The following is a 19,868-nucleotide window of genomic DNA, read 5'->3' as shown; positions in this document are numbered from 1 at the left end:
CACCAAGCTGTATTCTTAATAGACTTCATTCATTCATTGCCGCATCCACTCATCCATACACTCTCGTGTTGTTGGTAGACTGTTGTCTCCATTTTTTTTGTCCAAGAGTGCTTAATTTTCATTTATTTATACGTTTTCTGATACTTTTGTATGCTACTGTTTCAACTTACAGTTGTTATAACTTAACTACCTCTACTGCACTGTCCCTTTGAAATTTCCCCATTGTAGGACAATTAAATGCACATTCTATTCTTTTCTATTTTTCAACTTGCCTGGAGAGGTCAACAACCCACACCAAGGCCTAGCAACTCTTGCATGAGCCTCAACTCAGTTGAGCTAACAGACTTTCATTTTTTTTAAAACAAAGAACACACTAGCCCTACATGCCTCTATTTGACTCAGGTGAGTTGCCAGAATTTTTATCTTTGCTTTCAAGTGAGACTGTCAAATATGACATTGACAGAACAACCCCATTGAACTTAATCGCACAATTGAGTATATAGAACCTTATTGGAAATTAATGTTGTTGAAAATGTTGTTATTATGCTATGATTTTAACCATCTGGTCCACTTGAGAATAGATTTTCCTCCATGTGACTCCTGAGCTAAAATGAGTTAGACACCCCTGGTTTAGGAGAATACAATGAGGATGGAGAGCAGCTACTGGACCTTTGCAACACAAATGACCTCATACTGTAGTTGGCAACACTCTCTTCATACACCAACCAAGAAGGCTTTTCACATGGAGAAATCTATCAATGGAGTAACCAAACTGATAGACTTCATCATTGTGAAGCAAGATCACCCTGGAGGATACAAACATCATCCCAAGTGCTCGCTGCAAGAGTACCCTGCTAGAGCACACTTTCCAAGGGATTTTTTTTAGAAGGATGCCTGAGACAATAAGAAACACATCAAAATAACTCATCAACAGGAAGACACTTTGGCTGAAGGAAAGCACCATTGAAACGGCCAAAGATAGGAGACTTTAATTTCCCGGGTAACGGTTAGCAAAATCAGATGTCAAAGACAGCTTCACTCTGACCATTCCAAAAACACACAAGGAGCCCTTGCCATCACCAAGAACACAGCTTGATTGTGAGGCAGAAGAACCCCCACCCACAAGAGCACACCCTGAAACAGGCCTCTAGCACAGACAAAATGTCAGCAGAGATATGAAAGGCATCAAGGAATGCAGGGATCTCTTGGCTATGGAAATTATACTATAAAAACTGGAAGAGTAGGAAATGATCCAAGCAGAGGTGTTAAACTACTTCTACCCAGGTAGGACAATCTCATAGAGCAACCACAGAACTATATATCATCTCAAGATCATAACATCACAACTGTATTATAGTAATGCAGTAGAGAAGATTTAGCAGGATTTTTCATCACTCAAAAAGAAACAGGAGGCAGGTAAAATGAAAGGCATGCTGCTTAGCACCAAAAAGACAAAAATTGTGGCAGTTGGTCCTAGTCAAGAAGATTAAACAGAATGTGATTTAGAATTTGACACATTACTAGAAGTAAAGGAATTGATCATCTGGGTTTAGTAATTAACACTGAAGACAAGCACAAAAAGATATCACCCGATGGCTAGCCATGGCTGTGCTTACTTTTCACTGGATGAAATGCAGAGGACTAATATGAGCGGATGACATTGCTCCACCTATCATCAGTGACTGAGAGGCCTTCCCACTGGACCGCTGGCAGCTAGAATTCTATGCATCATCACTCAGACTCAAACCCAGACTTTATGATCTTGATTTCCAAATGAGATTCAAATAAATGTACTTAAATCTGAAAAGAGGGCCACAGAGTGTCAGTCATTTTTTCATCTTGGACCAGGTAAGCCACTTCTGACATGATGTCCGGTTCAGTGGCGTAACACAAGGAAGGAAATTTTAGCCCATTGCCTTGAAAAGTCTGTGTGTGGTGGGTCTTGACTCCAGCCCCAGTCCACTCCTTGTGAATTCCTCCTAAATTCTTGCTTCACTATACTCTCAATGCTGCACTTGTTTCCTTTGCTTTATGTACCTTTTTCCACAAAAAAAACGTCTTCCACTCAACTTTTAATTGATTTTTTGAAAAGCTAGCTAATTTAGCAGTGATGTTTTATGGGCTTCTCCTTGTAGAGGATTCCAGTGTCTTCTGGACAACTGTCAAGTCAGTGGTCTTCCTCATGATTGTGTAGCCTACTGATCCATGACTATTACCACATCATACTGGACCATTTCAAAGACTCAGGATACATTTGCAGGTGTTTTGCGTTTTTTACAAAAGCTGCTTTGAGTGTGTCACCATGAGTCTACAACAGGGGTTTCAAACTCGCGGCCCGCAGGTCAATTGCAGCCCACGGGACGACAGTTTGTTGCCCCCACCTTTAAGTGGCATACATATCAAACTCGCGGACCGTACTAAAATTTAACTTTTCATATTAAGTTGGGGGCAACAAGCTATCAACCCATGGGCCACAATTGGCCCGCGGGCCGCGAGTTTAAGACCCCTGGTCTACAATTTTAATCACAGGGCCACATACAGAGACCTCCAACCATTTACTTCTACATTCATGTGTCAAAGCAATTTAGGTTCTCCAATAAACCTGTTTTTGGACTGAAATAGCAAACCAGAGAACCAGGAGATCACTCACACAGACATGGCTTGAACATGCAAACTTCTCACAAAAAAGCCACTTGTTGATATCAAACCAAGAACATCCTTGCTGTGAGGTGGAGGCACTAATTACACTGCCACTGATCCCACCTAAAGTTTTACACAATATTTTACTTTTTCTGGCTTATTGAATGTTCAGCGTTAGCTGTACACCGTTTTCATCAAAATGCATAAAATGTATGCATTTCAGTTTCGTGAATGGTATTACTGACATTAAATACCCTTTCAATGTTATTCTAATTTATTGAGATGCACCTTATTTTTATGTGTGTGTCTCTGTGTGTGTATGTGTCTGTAAGCCAGTTTATGCACACAAAGGGTAGTAATAAAATGTTTCATATTGTCTGAATCACAAATGTCTTTGCCGTAAGGCCACCCAATTGGTTTTACAATGGCATATTAATTGATAGAAAATATACTAGTCAGTGTGAAATTTCAGTTGCCTCCCCCGACCTTCAAGTTGACTTTTATGATTGTGTTGATCACCTTTTCGTGAAATATCTTATTTGTAAATGTGTTTCCATCTGTTTTGCATATTCTTCATTTTGCTCCAGTTCAGCTGGAAGCACAGACAAATTTCTTGCCCTTGACCTTTTTTTAAATAATGACATTATTTTCAAAATGTCTCATTGACAGAAAGTGCTGCAAGCCTGCGGTCTTTGCAAAGCTCCTCTTTTCTGTTTTTCCCAATTTAAGGAACATTTAGACTGCCGCTTCATGAATTCCATGAAAATCTTGTCTTTACTTCCACCAATAAACTTTACTTCCACTAATAAACTCTCTCTCACCTCTACTTCCTCTGCCCTCCCCGGTCCCTCAAATGTTTTCTGTCTATATTCAAAAACTACTGGTTTCTTTTTCTGGTCCCTATTGCCTCTCCTTGAATATTTCTGCCTTTCCCTGTCAGACTCTTTCTTCATGCATTACACACAAGCACACAAATGCATGTGTGCGTGCGCACACACACACACACACACACACACACACACACACACACACACACACACACACACACACACACATTCTTGCCCCTCTACCTTCTCTTACCTCATGGTTTTGTTGGGGTTGAATGGTTGTAATTAGCTGTTGCATAAGACTGGCTATGTGCAGACAGTAAACTCAGTTTTGGCTGTGAAACAAAGCATTGGCCCCTGAGGACAAAATTGGGTCATTGAGGGAAAAAATAATACATTTCACTGAAGGTGATATGCCTTTTTCACAAGCAGAAAGAAACAACATATCCTTTATTTTATCCATGGCTTTATAGAATTTTACCATTTGGGGACTGGCCAAACATTTTGTCTTTCTCTGTCATTTGTAAAGCTGTGCTACTAAGAACACTGCTTGGAGAGACTCCTGAAAACATAATTTGTGCTACACCCAAGGTTCAAGGTTTTATTCATTTATTTATTTTGAAATACTTCTCTGCCTTTGGAAATTCCAAAAATGCAAGGCATACCTGACTTGAAAATAAGTTCCATAAATCCATAAATCCACAATCTGAGATGTGCAGATTCACCTTTACTAATTTAGTAAATCATTTTTGAGACCAGATGAAGTATAATTGACTTAAAATCAGATGCTCTGTCAACTCATTCACAATTTTTCCAATGTACTAATGACCAGAAGAGAAGAAACACACCAACCACACGAAAAATACTGAAAAACAAAGGACAAGTGAGGGAGAATCACTGAAAATGCCTGAAAATAGTATTACTTTGCAGGACAGCATATTTCCCTGTTGCATCAAGTACGATCATGTGTTGCTCAGTGGCTTTACAAAATCTGTCAATTCCCTAAAGATGTTTTTGTCTTTGTTTTTCCCCTAAAAGAACTTTTTAATGGATCGCAGCAATTAGTCATTGGCCATCAGACACTAAACTAACAAAACCCTCCGCCTTATGTGTGTCAAGAATGTACTAATAGATTGCATACCAACGTCAGTTTGTTATTTCTGTGTTTTTGTCGAATGTTCTAGCCTTATTTTACGGATACGAAGCTTTTATGTGAGATGAATTTAGTGAATGAATGTCAGACTAACTTGCATATGGTATCTATTAATGACTTTAACAAATACTGTGTGTCACAACATGATCAACCGACCAGATTGTGATTGTTGATTTCTTTTGAGCACAGGCAAAAACACAGCTAGCCAACCCCGTGTCTAATATTGATACAAATATGAAAGGAGGAATCGATTTAGATGTATGGGAATGTTCAAATGGGGCTCAATCTGTCAGTCTTTGTTATCTCTTCTTTAGACCAGAATTTCTGTGATCTTTCTAATATAGATTTATGTTGATTTTAATGTTAATGTCTTTTTGGTATATGTTACTTTCAACCATTGGAAACTGGTATTTTAGCCCCGATTGAGTAATGTGCTGCACTGTATATTTATAAAACTTGAGAAATCCTGATCTGAATGAATAATGGAATCACTTAATAATTTGATTATTACTTAATGAAAACATTTTTGATGATTTAAACAGCAACTGGTTATCAAGAATTACTGAGGGACTGGTGTAGATAACTTATGAGGAAGATGAAAGGATGAAAGTGATTCTGAACTACCTGGATAAATGGACAGAAAAACTACTCATCTTCTTTTACTTTTGGCTTTTCCCTTCAGGAGTCGCCACAGCGAATTGGCCTTCTCCATCTAAACCTGTTGTCTGTATCCTCCTCTCTCACACCAAAAACTACTCATATGGGGCCAAAAACTACTTATATGGGGCCAAAATCACAAATTTTCTGGGTCATAGCTGTCAAAAGCCCAGTTGATACAGTTCGAACAACAAATAGATTTGGTTTGGTGTTGTTTGCAACACAATTATTGTTGTTGAATTTGAGAATATTTTTTATCTTATGATCTGGGCAAGGGAGAGGATTTGGCAAGTCCAGTTGCCATAATAAGATTTGGACAAGAATTGACCATGACCTTGATGAATGAGAACCTCCTAAGACAGTTGTTATCCCTGCAACTGGACTTGGTCTCTTTCCTCGGATAAGTTTCACCTCTCATCTGAAAGGCTTCCTCAGTTCCAACTGACAGTGGGGGCGTCCATAATACAACTCTTGGGATTAGGGGTGGTTACTGGTCGATCATGAAGGATATGTTAACGAGTGAATTGTTATGCCGTTGGATTGAATGGATTGAATGGGGATGCTATGTTAATGCGTGTGACTTTCGGAGAACAACGGTAAAAAATAGGGGAACAGACCTGAGTTGGACTTTGAATATGTAACTGGAAGGCAAGTGTGTCAATTGCGGAACATAACCTTGACACAACCTTTTACCCAACTCACAGTGCCGTGCTGAGATCCGTTCCAAGACAGATCAACATGAACTGGATGATTTAGAACCTTCACAGTGTGGATGCAGGAAAATTGTAATGGCAATACCAAATCACAATGTGAATATTCTAGTTTATGATAGGTTCTAGTGGTACGTGAGTACTTTGGGCATTGTGATTTGTAATATTTGTTTTCTCACTGACCAATACTTGATTGAAAAAATGGTCAAGCATTCATTCTTTTTTTCCCCCAGGATTTCAGTCCCCCTCTTTGTTACTGAATCCTGACACTGAAATAACTGAGTGACTGGTTCTCTACCAAAGTAATTGGCTGAAGTGTTTCATTTCTGAATTAAATACTATATTCATTCAGACCTTACCATAATCCTGGCTTTCTTACTAGAGCCATCACTTGCCTAAGTGGCTCAGTGGTCAATCCAAGAAGCCAAACAGGCTCTTTCCATCATTAATTGAACATACAACAAGAGCATGAATGTAAAAAAATTAAATTATACTCTCATTACACTGGAATGTCAGAGGGTAAAGGAGTGCTTTATCACTGTGGTCAATGAAAAGTTACCTTGAGTAATTAAAGTATAAAAAAATAACAATTAAAAAGAGATTGCTTCCTTAAATTGACATCATGCAAACCAAGTGACCAGAATAACTTGGAAAATTCCTGTCCTGGCAGTCCAAACCAAAAAAGCTTAACTGTTCCAGATGTCATTGTTTTGTAGTAATTGGTCGGGCCTCAGACCAATTGGCAGATCTCACAGTTATGACTCAATAAGTCTTACCATGTGGACTAACTTGAATGGTTGCTTGCCATGCTGTATTTTTATCAATGGTTGGTTACTGGCATGGTAGAGTAAGGTGTTCTTGTTACCAGGGTGGCAGTCAGATACCGTTACTTTATCTAGAGTTTGATGGCATTCCCATTTGGAGGCCTGCCTGCAGGAAAAAAAAAGGTTGCAGTGTAGGAAATGTAATCTGGTAGATGTTAACATTTAAGGTGCAGTGCCAGTTGACCTGCTAAGGTGTGAAGCTGTCAAACAGCATGCCAAACTTGTTGATATATTTGTTGATATAACGTACCGGCATTGCCATACTGGCTTTGCCTGTACTGGCATTTTGCAAATCCTTTGTCAAATGATTCCTTTGGCATTTTATTTATTTAATCAGACTTTTAATTTGATACCAACATTAGGTCCAATGCTTCAGGGCAGCAGGGGCCAGTATCTCCCTGAGCCAGCATTGGGAGGGGGGGGGGGGGGTAGAGGGTTGCATCAGGAAGGATATCCAGTGTAAAACTTTTGCCAAAACCAAACATCAAACCTAATAACCAGGTTATACTGGATCAGGTTAACAACGACCACCATTGGTACGGATGACCTACAGGGTACAAATGGAAACCTGGCTACTTTAGGTCAAAGAAGGACAGGAGGAAGGCATGTTCGGAAGCAGAGAAAGAAGAGGAAAGGCAAGAGTCTGGGACTGAGAGAAGGGACTTTGAATATCAGAATTATGACAGGAAAAGGTAGAGGACTGGTCAACATGATGCAGAGAAGGAAGGTGGATATACTGTGTGTCCAGGAGACCAGATGGAAAGGTAGTGAGTCTTGAAGCTTGTTGTACTATCATGGTACCGACAGGAGGAGGAATGGAGCCGGAGTTATCTTGTAGAAGTTTGTAAGGAATGTTCTAGAGTTGAAAAGAATGTCAGATAGACTAATGAGTCTGAAACTGGAAACTGAAGGTGTGATGCTCAATGTTGTTAGTGGCTATGTCCCGCAGATGGGACGTTTGAGGAGAAGGAGAAGGAGAAGGAGAAGTTCTGGAACGAGCTAGATAAAGTGATGCAGAATATCCCCAGAGATGAGAGTAGTCATTGATGCAGGATTCAATGGACATGTTGGTGAAGGCAATAGAAGGGATCAAGAAGTGATGGGCAGATTTGGTTTACAGTATAGGAACGCAGACGGACAGATGGTGGTAGATTTTGCAAAAAGGATGGAAATGGCTGTAGTGAACACTTTTCTCCAGAAAAGACAGGAACATAGGGTAACTTACAAGAACGGAGATAGTTAATGTAGGAAATGTAATCTGGTAGATTTTAAGTTAATTGAAGTTAATTGCAAGACTACATCTTGTATAGACAAGGTAACCTGAAAGAGATCAGTGACTGCAAAGTAGTTGTAGGTGAGAGCATAGCAGGACAGACTCTGTCCGGATGACTGATGACAAGGAAGATCAAGAGGACAAAGGCAGAGCAGAGGACAAAGTGGTTGAAGCTGAAAAGGGAGGAGTGTTGTATAGTTTTCAGGGAGGAGTTGAGAAAGGCTCTGGGTGGTCAGGGAGACCTTTCAGATGATTGGACAACTACAGCTAGTGTTATCAGGGAGACAGGTAGAAGAGGACTCTGTGTGTCATCTGGAAGGAAAGTAGATTAGGAGACTTGGTGGTGGAATGAAGAAGTGCTGGAGTATATACAGAGATAATGGTGAGCAAAGATGAAGTGGGACAATGAGAGGACTGAGGAGAACAGACAGGAGTACAGGGTGATACAGCGTAAGTTAAAGATAGAGGTTGCAAAGACAAAACAAAGGGCATACGATGACTCATAGACTCAGTTGGACAGTAAGGAGTGAGAATTATCTACACAGGTGGGGAAACAGAGACATAATGATGGAAAGGATGTACAACAGGTTATGGTGATTGAGGATAGAGAGGGAAATGTGTTGACATGATAGAAGAATGATGGGACGATGGAAAGCTTTGAAGAGCTGATGAATGTGGAACATGTAAGAGTGGCAAGGGTAGATGAGGTGACTATTGTAGACCACAAAGTAGCAGAGATTAGTAAAAGGGAAGTGAGGAAGGCATTGAAGAGGATGAAGAGTGGAAAAGCAGCTAGTTCCGATGGATCTGTGGAGGTGTGGAAGTGTCTAGGAGAGGCAGTGGTAGATTTTCTGACTAGATTATTCAACAGGATCCCAGAGAGTGAGAAGATGCCTGAAGAATAGAGACAAAGTGTGATGGTGCCTAATCTTGAGAATAATGGGGATGTGCAGAATTGCGGCAACTATAGAGGGATAAAGTTGATGAGCCATACATTGAGGTTATGGGAAAGGGCAGTGGAAATTAGACAGAGCAGAAGTCAGCATGTGTGAACAGCAGTATGGCTTCATGCCTAGAAAGAGTACTACAGATGCAGTATTTGCTTTGAGAATGCTAATAGAGAAGTACAGAGAAGGCCAGAGGGAGCTGCATTGTGTTTCTTTAGACCTAGAAAAAGCATATGACAGGGTGCCAAGAGAGGAACTCTGGTATTGTATGAGGAAGTCTGGAGTGACAGAGAAGTATGTTAAACTGGTGCAGGACATGTATGCTAGTTGTGAGTCAGTGGTACGGTGTGCTGTAGGGTTAACAGAGTTCTTGGTGGAGGAGGGGCTCCATTAGGGATCAGCTCTGAGCCCCTTCTTGTTCGCAGTGGTGATGCACAGGCTGACAGATGAGGTTAGACAGGAATCTCCATGGACCATGGTGTTTGCAGATGATATTGTGATCTGTAGTGAGAGCAGAAAACAGGTAGAGGAAAATCTAGGGAGGTGGAGGTATGCGCTGGAAAGGAGAGGGATGAAGGGTAGTCACAGCAAGACATAAGAATCCGGGTGGAAGGGTGAGGCTCCAGGGAGTGGAGATCAAGAAGTTGGAGAATTTTAGGTACTTGGAGTCAACATTCCAGAGCAGCGGAGAGTGAGGAAAAGAGATGAAGAGACCGGTTCAAGCAGGTTGGAATGGGTGAAGAAAAGTGTCAGAGGTACTATGCAATATAGGACTATCAGTCAGAATGAAAGGAAAGGTGTACAAGACAGTGGTGAGAGCAGCGATTCTGTATGGTCTAGAAATAGTTTCAATGACGAAAAGACAGGAGGCAGAGCTAGAGGTTGCAGGTGAAGATGCTAAGGTTCTCTTTGGGAGTGACCAGGATGGATAGGATCAGGAGTGAGTCTATTGGAGTTTTGGAGAGACTCTTGGGTTACTGCATTTTGCTGTAAGGCCCAGTTTGCATTGTCATCTTAGGTGTAAGCTGTGGCGGTTTCCCCACCCAACCACTTACAAGGCATTGCGTAAGGACTCCCAGGCCTGTCCAGGCCTTTGATGGGAGTAAGCATGCCCTGGCTTATGCAGCTCTCCACAGCCATTCTGGACCCATGGTGTCCATAGCTTTAATTACTGATGCGTCTGACAGTCGTCTGGAAGGTGGTTGAACAGTATGTGGAAAATGCCTGGTAACCACTTGCATTTTTTAGCCACAAAATGCGAGACAGCGAGCACAACTACACCATTTTTGAATGGCAGGTGCTGTCCCTTTACCTTGTAATACATCATTTGCGGTTCCTGATAAAAGTTTGCTCATTCACTGCTTATGTGTACCATAAACTGCTAACTTTCAGCATGTCCAAGTTGACTGACCCTTTTTCTGCTCATCAGCAGGGCCACTTGGCAGCCATCTCTGAATTCACAACTGATATACATTATGTGGCAGGGATGTCCAACCTTGTTGCATATTATCTCTCTCATGTGCTTGTGTGTCCTGTGCACCTCGGGGTGGATTTCTCAGCTGTGGGCACCAACCAGCCCAGCGATCCAGATGTCCTTGCCCTGAGATCAATGCGCACTGACCTCAAGTTAGAAGATGCAGTGGTGCAAAAAGGTAGTCTTGCCCTCCTTTGTCACATCTTCACTGGCTGTTCCCTTGGTTCCAGTGGCCTGGCGCCGTTGAGGTTTTGACTCGGTTCACTCTCTCATCACTGGAGTTCAGGCGTCATTGAAGCTGGTTAGTTTCAAGTTGGTCTGGCCTGGCCTCCACAAGGATGTCAAGGGTTGGTTGGCTGCATGTGTAACATGCCAGCGCACTAAGGTTCACCAGTACACAAGGACGCACCTCTAACTGTTTCTAATTTTGGCCAGGTGTTTTGATCATGTGCATGCTGACCTTTTGCACGTCGTCGGATATCACCTTTGACAGGGGTCCACAATTCACCTCAGGGGTCTGGTCGGCACTTGCAAGATCATTGCGTGTGAAGGTGCACCATACTACTGCATACCACCCTCAGGCTAATAGCGTGTGTGAATCGATCCTGTGGTCACTCAAAGGCAGCATTGCGTGCTGTGCTTTCAGATGGCAACTGGGTGGACAGTTGGGTAATGCTTGAATCGCGTTCAGTTCCTCAGGAGGACCCGGACGCAACACCTGCCAAGCTGGTTCTTGTTCAGCTGTTCCTTGTTCCCTTACATTGTCGCCCTCCTTCCATGACCCCAGCAGTACTTCCACAGTTTCTATGCTGTCCTTGTCTTACTGTAACTGCTATATCTGCATCTGCTAACTATATCTGAATCTGTTGTTTAAACCAAAAATTTCGACCATGTCCATTTTGGATCACAAGCTGCCCAATTGAGATGAACAATTTTCTGTCCATACAAGGATTTAAAGTCAGATTGCGTCTGGATACACTGCATTTCAGGACCAGAGTTAGGATACAGATTATCAGATATGAATGATAATAAGATGATCAACAGTCTCTGTCTCACAACATTGCGGATTGAATGTGACATTGTGTTGAAACATAGCAAGATCTCTCATGAAATGTGTTAAACCAGTTGAGAAAGGTCTGTTTAAAGGTCTAAATGTAAGTCCATGCTCTTCAGTTCAAAGTTGGAACTGAAGTAGCCTCTTGCATGACAGGTGAGACCTCTTCAAGCGAAGAAAATCAAGTCCAGTTGCTATGTAATGAAGGTTTTGACAAGAAGCGTACATGCAAAAGTTATAATATTATACAGTAATATTAATATTCTTTGAAAAGTCAAAAAATGTTTTAGTTTTTTTTTCAGTTCCTTTTTACACATTTCACACAACGATATTCATCCTCCAAACCTGATATGTACTGAAATGATCAGAGTAAGTATGTGTAACCAATTCATTCTGACTGAGCGAGAGCGAGAATGGGTAATTGACTTTTACACTATTGGTTAAAGACAGCCTTTATTGGAACAGACTGAGAAGTGACATTTCAAACCTAGACTGTAAGCCTAGATTGCACTGTTGGGTAGGTAAGCGCAGCTTGTCTCTCTATGTACCCCATATTTATCTTATCTTCTGCTTCTCTGGTACACAAATAAGCTAACAAAGAACAAATGGAACAAATGAATAAAGCCCCCCTTGTCTTGTTAGCTCAAAATTGCTCCAGGTACCAACTCATTACTCAATCACTGTCTCTAATGTCTGTTTTTTTCTTCTTAGAATTATGGGCCTCATCACTTTTTAGTATTTATCTAGACAGGACTGAAACATTGAAGTGCAGTGACTTTGTTGAGGAAGGTATCTCTTGATGTCACTGATCAAACTTATTTGATCTTACATGTGTCTGCATTCCCTATAACTTTAGATTCTGGATGTGTATGTTTTAAATATCTGGCCTTTATAGTATCTGTTTATGTATGTCGTGTTGGTGTGGCCAGTTGTTTACTGTGCCGCAGACTCTTTGCAATAAATCAGTTTGCATGAATCAATAAAATAATAATGTACGCTAACAGTGACTTCCATGGGAGGACATTCACTATTAGATCAATAGATCAAGAGGGCAAATAGTCTAGACAATTTCTGTGTTGTCCTTCATCTGTTCCGACATGTTCTGAAATGTTTCTTTATTCCTTTATTTGGGTATAGTAACACTCCAATTCCACCAACAGCATGACTCAGGTGGTGAGATGCGAAAGTTTCTGGTTCAATTCTCAAGCTTCTAGCCTGTTGTAGTGTTACTGATTGGGACACTGAACCCCTAATTGCTCCCCAGGCGCCTCTTAGTGCCTGCCCACCACTAATACTTCATCCATGATAGGTAAAGTGCAGAAAATGAAGGGATTAATGCAAGGGATTAATGAATGAAATGAAAACAAAAGTAAAAAAAAACAGTCTCTCAAAAACTTCAGAAAATAGATTACTGGTTCTTAAGGTCTTGTGAGGTAACACATTGCTGGTTTTGACTGCTCAATCCTTAGATTTGTGGAGCTTACTCCTGACTTTGCAGTTTAGCTGGTAAAGCCTCAGACATCTTTGGACTAACTGCATAAGTTTGCATCTTGTAACAGTGATTCAAATTGTAATCTGTTAATACAACAATTAATACATTACAAAGGTAACACACAACTTTGTCTTGGAAAAATGTATACATAGAAGTCCAGGTCTTGTTAAAAACTCAACATCATGTATCAATCTTCTAATAACAATTAATGTCATAATAACATGTAAATGATAATAAACATGACATAAGACAGTCATGTCATTAAAATGTGATTAACAGAGATTTTGGAAATAATGTTAGTATAACTCGTAATAAAATTTGAATGTCTTTATAATGTAGAAGCACTGGATTCGTCTGATCATTGCAAGCTCTTTGTTTTTGCTTTTAGCTCAGAAATTCTTTCCCTTTCTGATTTCCACCCATGCAATTGCTTAAAATTTTAGCACTGAGCTTTTGTTTCCCACCTCCTGATATTATCCTACCACTATTGACATTGTGAATATGATGTCCTGGTGCAATAACAACAAAATGCTCACCATAGAGAAAAAATAATGTTGGGTAAGATAATATCTCCTGATTATAAATAATGGGCCCCTGAATTTATTAATTACAGAATGTTACAATAACATTTTCTGTAATACTTGGATATTGGTAGCGATATCCCAAATTTTTTTCATTTTCATTTGTCCAACTATTTCGATGTCACATTTTTTTCAGTGGTATTGCACTATGATGCACTGAAATTCAGCTACACACTACCATTCAGAAGAGTTTTTCAAATTTCCCCTTACCTAGTATATATTAGCGAAAAAACAAGTGCGTAATACACTGTTTTAAAAAAAATCTTAGTGATATTGGTTATTATTCGCTTTTTTTTTTGAGCACAGTAATGTCCTGACAGCCAGGAAAGAGGCTGTGGCATCTATATAAGTGAATTTAAAATAATTGACCTGTACTGTCCCACATTTGTGTCTTGCCTGTGTATTATTATTATTGATTTCTCAGCTTTTTGAGATCTCAAACTATCAGAATTTCCAAATGTAGTCGGTTTGTCATGGTCATCTTTTTGGGGATATGAGTTGAGTTTACCGTTCACTAATTTTGTTTCCAGGGTTCTTTGTGGTGCATGCAAACAATTTCACTCACACAAACACATGCGCACACACACGCAGAGACAAACACATACAAACGCACACACGTAAGTTAAGCCTTATTGTTCAATGTTGAAATTTCATTATGTCAAATCAGTAACTACTTTATTAAATTTTTAAAGAGATATCATTTATTGGATGATTTCTCTCATTTGAACCTAAAATCATATGAGCAGATATTTATATGATATTTAAATTATACAGGATATTGCTCTAATACAACCAAAAGAGGAAAAGAAGTAAGATGTAAAACATGGAAAAAAAACACTGATCGCACAACAAAAAGTGTTGCACATTGATGCTTGTTTTGGATCAATTGGGCTTATTGTATTTTCCTTTATGTTAATTCAAAACATAAATATCTCATGTATTCAATCTTATCTAAAACATTCTATTAATAATCAGAAAATCTCTACCACCTTATTTATAAATTTAAATCAAACACATTGCACGGAATAATTCATGTTGCATGTTTTTTTTTTTTTTACTGTTATTACCAAAACTCAATGTCAGAACCATGAATTCCTCTTCCATCTCTAAAGTTTACTTAAAAAGGGATGATAATCCATCCATCCTATAGTTAAAAAATGTGGATTTGTTACAAGTTGGTCAAGTTGGTTGATCTGCATTGTGATATGGAATTGATTGGTATGGTGACATCCCATATTCACTTTCATAAAGCCTTTTACATCATTAAAGTTGTGACTCCTGATAGCAGAGAAAAGAGGGCGAGATTGGTTACTAGTATTCATGTGTCAAAGTTATATTTTGATGATGCCGGACTTGAATTGCTGCTTTGAGAGGAGTCAGGAAAGATGCTCATATTGTTTGTCTTCTCAATGGATAGTCTTAAACTTTTGTAACAAACACAGCAGAATTGCCCTTGGTATAATTATGGTCAAGTTCTCTCTATTACCTGAGGACTGAGAAATTGTTCCTGCTCCAGGAGGTGTAGGATCTGATGCTTCATAAATCCCAAAATAACCCATCCTTCTGTCTTTTCTGGAACTTTTACAGTTGGAATGTCTTCCGCAGTTCTCAGTTGAGTCCATCTTCTGCCTCAGGTAAACGTTTTCGTTTTGACTGTGTGTAAAACACATTTGAAGGTCCTCAATGTTTTAGTTGCAGGATACTCTTTGATCAGGTGTGGTAATTTGCTTATCCCGAATTTAAGTGAATGGTTTTATTTGAAGTATTAGCCCTACTTCTGTTTTTGGCACATGCTCATTGTATCCATGAGCACAAGAAGAGTTTGGGTGTTCTGCTGATTTTATTTTATTTTTTTTATTTGAGGTCGTATATTTTTTTGATGGAAATACTGTGTGTACTTTAAGCACTTGTCAGCCAATCCAAGGGATTGTAATGTGAAATCTGATTTACTGCCCATGTGGTGCAACACACTGTGCAGCCATGTAAAAAATACAACAAATTCAACAACAAATAAATAAATCTAAGCCAATTAATTTTAGGAGGAAATCAACTCCACAGTGCCCTATAGCATCTCTCAGCTTTTTTTGATCATAATTACCTTTCAAGATCACTTTTCTAGCTAATTCACACTGCTTTCGTAGATGGATTTTGGCTCTTAGTACAAATTACTGAAGTAGATTTAAAAAAAAAAAGGGTGATAAATATCAACACAAACTCATAGCCTCGGATTATATTAACTGTAGTAAAGCTCCATGTGGTATAGCTTTAACTTAATGTTGAGGTGAACCTTTAGTACATAAAACATAAACATAAAATTAAAGTAATGGTATGACAATGCCCCCCCCCCCCCACACACACACACACACACTTTTTTTGTGATGATACTCTTAGTTTGATTTCTAACAAATTATAATACCTGATCTGTGATATATCAAGTTACTGTCTTGTATGGCAACTATTTTTTCAACAGGCAATATGCTTAAAATTTTCTGTTATCAGTCCAGGAAAACACAAGAAAGGATTTTAAATGTATATAAATTGTCAGTGCTGAGCTCAAATAGCACCAGTGACGCATTCAAAGGGTTTGTCCTGATGAACCCTCTTAACAAATTGAAGAATATGCAGATTGCAGAGATTGAGTGTGCTTCTGTGTTGTAAAATGCAGGTTTGGCACAACAAGTAGAAAAAGTCATTTTCATTGTACTATGTTCCCAAAGCAAGTGTGCTTAAATACTTAAAACTGTTGGGACTTAACTTATCCAGAAATAATAGGGGCAAAGCCATGTTAACCTAGTGCCATTCCTGAAGTACGTTATTAACACACTGGAGAGAAAGACAAATGATACAGCCTCAATCACAACACAAATCAACACTATCGCCCCCTGGCGGCGCCCAGGGGACATAACCAGAGCAAGCAAACAGCCCAGTTCATCGCATCTCCTACCCACTTATTTAGAATACAATCCCCCAACTCTGTTGGGTCTTAACTAGGTTTTCAAACAGAACAATACTAAATATCTTATAAAGATAGCCCCAAAATCAACCCCTCCTTTTACAAACAACAGACAATAAACTGACTGAGCCTTTATGCAATGAAATGAACCTATAACACCGCTGCTGAATCAGTCTAACCCCAGCTTCAGACTACACCACACCTCGAGTTTGTCGGGGGATTGTGGGGCGATGGTCCGTACTCCAAGTCTCTTAAAAGGTTTGACAGTCATAGGTTTGTAAACCCATGAAATGTTTCTACTTAATGTCTCTGGAGGATGAGTGACCGCTACTGATATGTCAGCTGCCTCCTTTTGGTTGACCAGATGATCTTTCTGGGGGAGCTCTGGTCCCCCCACTGTGGGAGCCGTCGGCGGCTCTATCATGGGGACTGTAATTGGTTGACTCAGTACTACTGGTTGTCGTGGCTCACGATGTACAAGTGTTCCCTGCTCCCTGGCCTGCATCTGATCAGTGTGACATTTCCAGAGTACTCCTGAGCCCATATCCACTGTGTGAAACACTGGCCCCGACTGTGACACCATTATACCTGGCAACCACTTTTCCTCCCCAAAGCCTATAATCATGGGCCAGAACAGAATTCCCCACTGCAAAGTTTTTGTACTTGGCAGATCAAGACCTGCGATTCTGCTGATCTGCCCGAGCCTGATCCACCATCGCTGCCACACTTGGCATGGGGACGTTGTTACAGGTGCGGAGCCGACAGCGAAGGAAGAGCATGGCCAGGGACTCATTAGTCATGGCGTGTGGGGCATTTCTGTAGCTGAGTGTGAATACTCCTTGGACGTTTGCAACGAGCGCTTCAGCGTTTGCACAAAATGTTCCACCTGTCCATTTGTGGCTTGGAGAAATGGTGCAGAGCGCATGTGCTTCACTCCATTCGTTTGCCGCTCCCATCAAGTTCAAGACCCTGGTGCTCGCCTACCGGGCAGTGAAAGGGACAGCCCTGTCCTATCTTCAGGATATGGTCAATTCACATGTCCCTACCCGTCCCCTCCGATTTGCCACCTCTCTGCAACTGTCCACCCCATCACTCCGAGCCCCTGGCTGCTGATCGAACCGGTCTTGGCTCTTCTCAGTCTTGGCTCCTCAGTGGTGGAACGAACTCCCAGAAAAGGTCAGAACAGCGGGGTCACTGCCCATCTTCCGCCATGATCTGAAAACGTACCTCTTTATATGGTTTTGAGATGGTTATTTGGCAGAGTGGTGACTTCTGAATAACGACTACTGGTACTTTGGGTTTTCGGTTATTGAATTGCAATATTTGTAAGTCGCTTTGGATGAAAGCGTCTGCTAAATGACTGTAATGTAATGTAATGTAATGTAATGTAATGTAATGAGAAAAGCTGCAAAAACATTTGAAGCAAATTGTGGGCTGTTATCGCTGACCAACACTTCAGGCAATCCGTGAGGGCTGAACTCCTAGGAGCCTGAATGGTCTTAGCGTTCATGGTGGAATCCATCAACATGCACTTTCGACCACTTCCAGTGGGCATCAACTACCACCAGAAACAAAAGTTTGCGGGCCCTCAAAGGCCCCACAAAATCCACTTCTTTGCTACCACTGAGTCCCTGACCATGGGTTAAAGTGCAGTGGGGAGAGACTGGGAGCCTTCTGGTTGCGCTGACATGAATCACAAACTTTAGTCTGTTGTTCAATCTGAGCATCAATCCCCAGTCACTAGATACAACTCTGAGCGATGGCTTTCATTTGCACCACCCCTTGATGCCCTGCATCCAGCTCTTTCAACAACTGTGGTCTCAGTCTTGGGGGCACAATCACCCGGTTGATGAGCTCATCTCTCTGTGAGTAAAAGGGCATTGTTGCGCCCGTGAGTCACGGGGAACTGTCCCGAGAGTACCTTGTCCATCACTTGAGCGAGTACTACCTTGTCTCTTTGCGAATGTCTGTGCTGCACACCGGCAGAGTTTCTGGATGATGTATCAGCACCATATCCACTAAACCAAGTTTTTCCTTATGAACTACCTGCAGGGGCAGGCAAGAAAGGCCGTCCGCATTTCCATGTTCAGCTGCACTCCTATACTGAATTGTGAAATGGTGGGCCATTAGTATGAGGGCCCACCGCTGACACCTGGCAGCTACCATAGATGGAATAGCCCTTCTGCAACTCAATATTGTTGTCAATGGCCTGTAGTCCCTTTATTGACACACTGAAGAGAAAGACAAATGATAAAGCCTCAACCACAGCCCAAATAAACACTATCGCCTCCTGGCTGCACCCGGGGGGAAATTACCAGAGCAGACAAACACAACCCAATACATAATTATAATTTATAATTTATTAATCCCTCGTGGGGAAATTCATTCTCTGTATTTAACCCATCATGGATGGGCTATGAGCAGTTGGGTGCCGTCCATTAGCGCCAGGGTAGCAGTTAGGGGTTCAGTGACTTGCTCAACAACACTTCGACCAAGAATATTTGGTTCCAGAGACAATTGCTACACCTCCTGCGCCACACCGCCCATTGTGTTTGCAGTTTCATGTTTTGTGTCTCTGTTTCATCCATATACAACCTGATTCCAGTTCAGACTGTAGTACCTTGGTTGCCAACAGTATATTATTTATTAAAGCCAGCTTTACATTATTATAACCCACTGGTGTAGTTGTAAAGCTCTCCATCATGATTTTTACAAAGAGAAACTTTTTGGTGTTTATCTTAAAAAAACAAACACTTCTCAATTTTCTTATGGCCAACTCCACCTGCAGATTATACTGTCCTCTAACACAAATGTGTTCTTGAGTAGAGGCAAAAAAGAAAGGGATCACTGTGAAAAAGGAATATGAAGAGTGATATGTTATTTCTCACCAACTCCCCCAACATACACACACACTCAAATGTTGATGTTTTTGTTATTTAGCTGTTCTTTTCTGAGTGTCTTTCTGAACTGATTAACAATTTAAATCTGTGACACTTATGTATTACTTTGTGATTGACATGTTGAGCCCATATGCCTACAAGATGTATCTCACTTTTAAATAAATTATGTAAAAAATAAATAAATAAATAAAAAACATATGCTCATGCCCTTTCTTACTAGCTGGTAAGTAATAGCAAGGATTGGTTTTGAATTTAAGATAATTAGGAGACTTCAGCAAGCACACTGAAAATATTAACATATTGCATATTCATACTGTATTTTTATCTCCCTTAAGTGCCCTATATCCTTCATACTTCAGTTTTGCATTTCGCATTCGTTTCCC

At 40.5% G+C, this 19,868-nt stretch overlaps 1 protein-coding gene across 3 annotated transcripts in view; it reads left to right on the top strand.

Moving 5' to 3' along the window:
* jade2 (jade family PHD finger 2) overlaps nt 1-19,868 on the top strand; it is a 144,950-nt gene that overhangs the window by 58,711 nt on the left and 66,371 nt on the right. Inside the window, exon 2 of one of the 3 annotated variants that reach the window (XM_086176883.1) lies at nt 15,220-15,266. The exons of the other annotated variants lie outside the window; for them this stretch is intronic. The gene's annotated coding sequence lies outside the window, so the exon portion shown is untranslated. The remainder of the gene's footprint in view (nt 1-15,219; nt 15,267-19,868) is intronic. 3 annotated transcript variants of the gene reach the window in all.

Source organism: Fistularia commersonii, chromosome 29 (assembly GCF_037954325.1).
Source record: "Fistularia commersonii isolate RoL2024-O1a breed Wild chromosome 29, RoL_Fcom_v1.0, whole genome shotgun sequence".
Lineage (NCBI taxonomy): Eukaryota > Metazoa > Chordata > Actinopteri > Syngnathiformes > Fistulariidae > Fistularia > Fistularia commersonii.
Note: the sequence above shows the minus strand (reverse complement) of the source record. Positions and strands in the feature narration are given on the sequence as shown.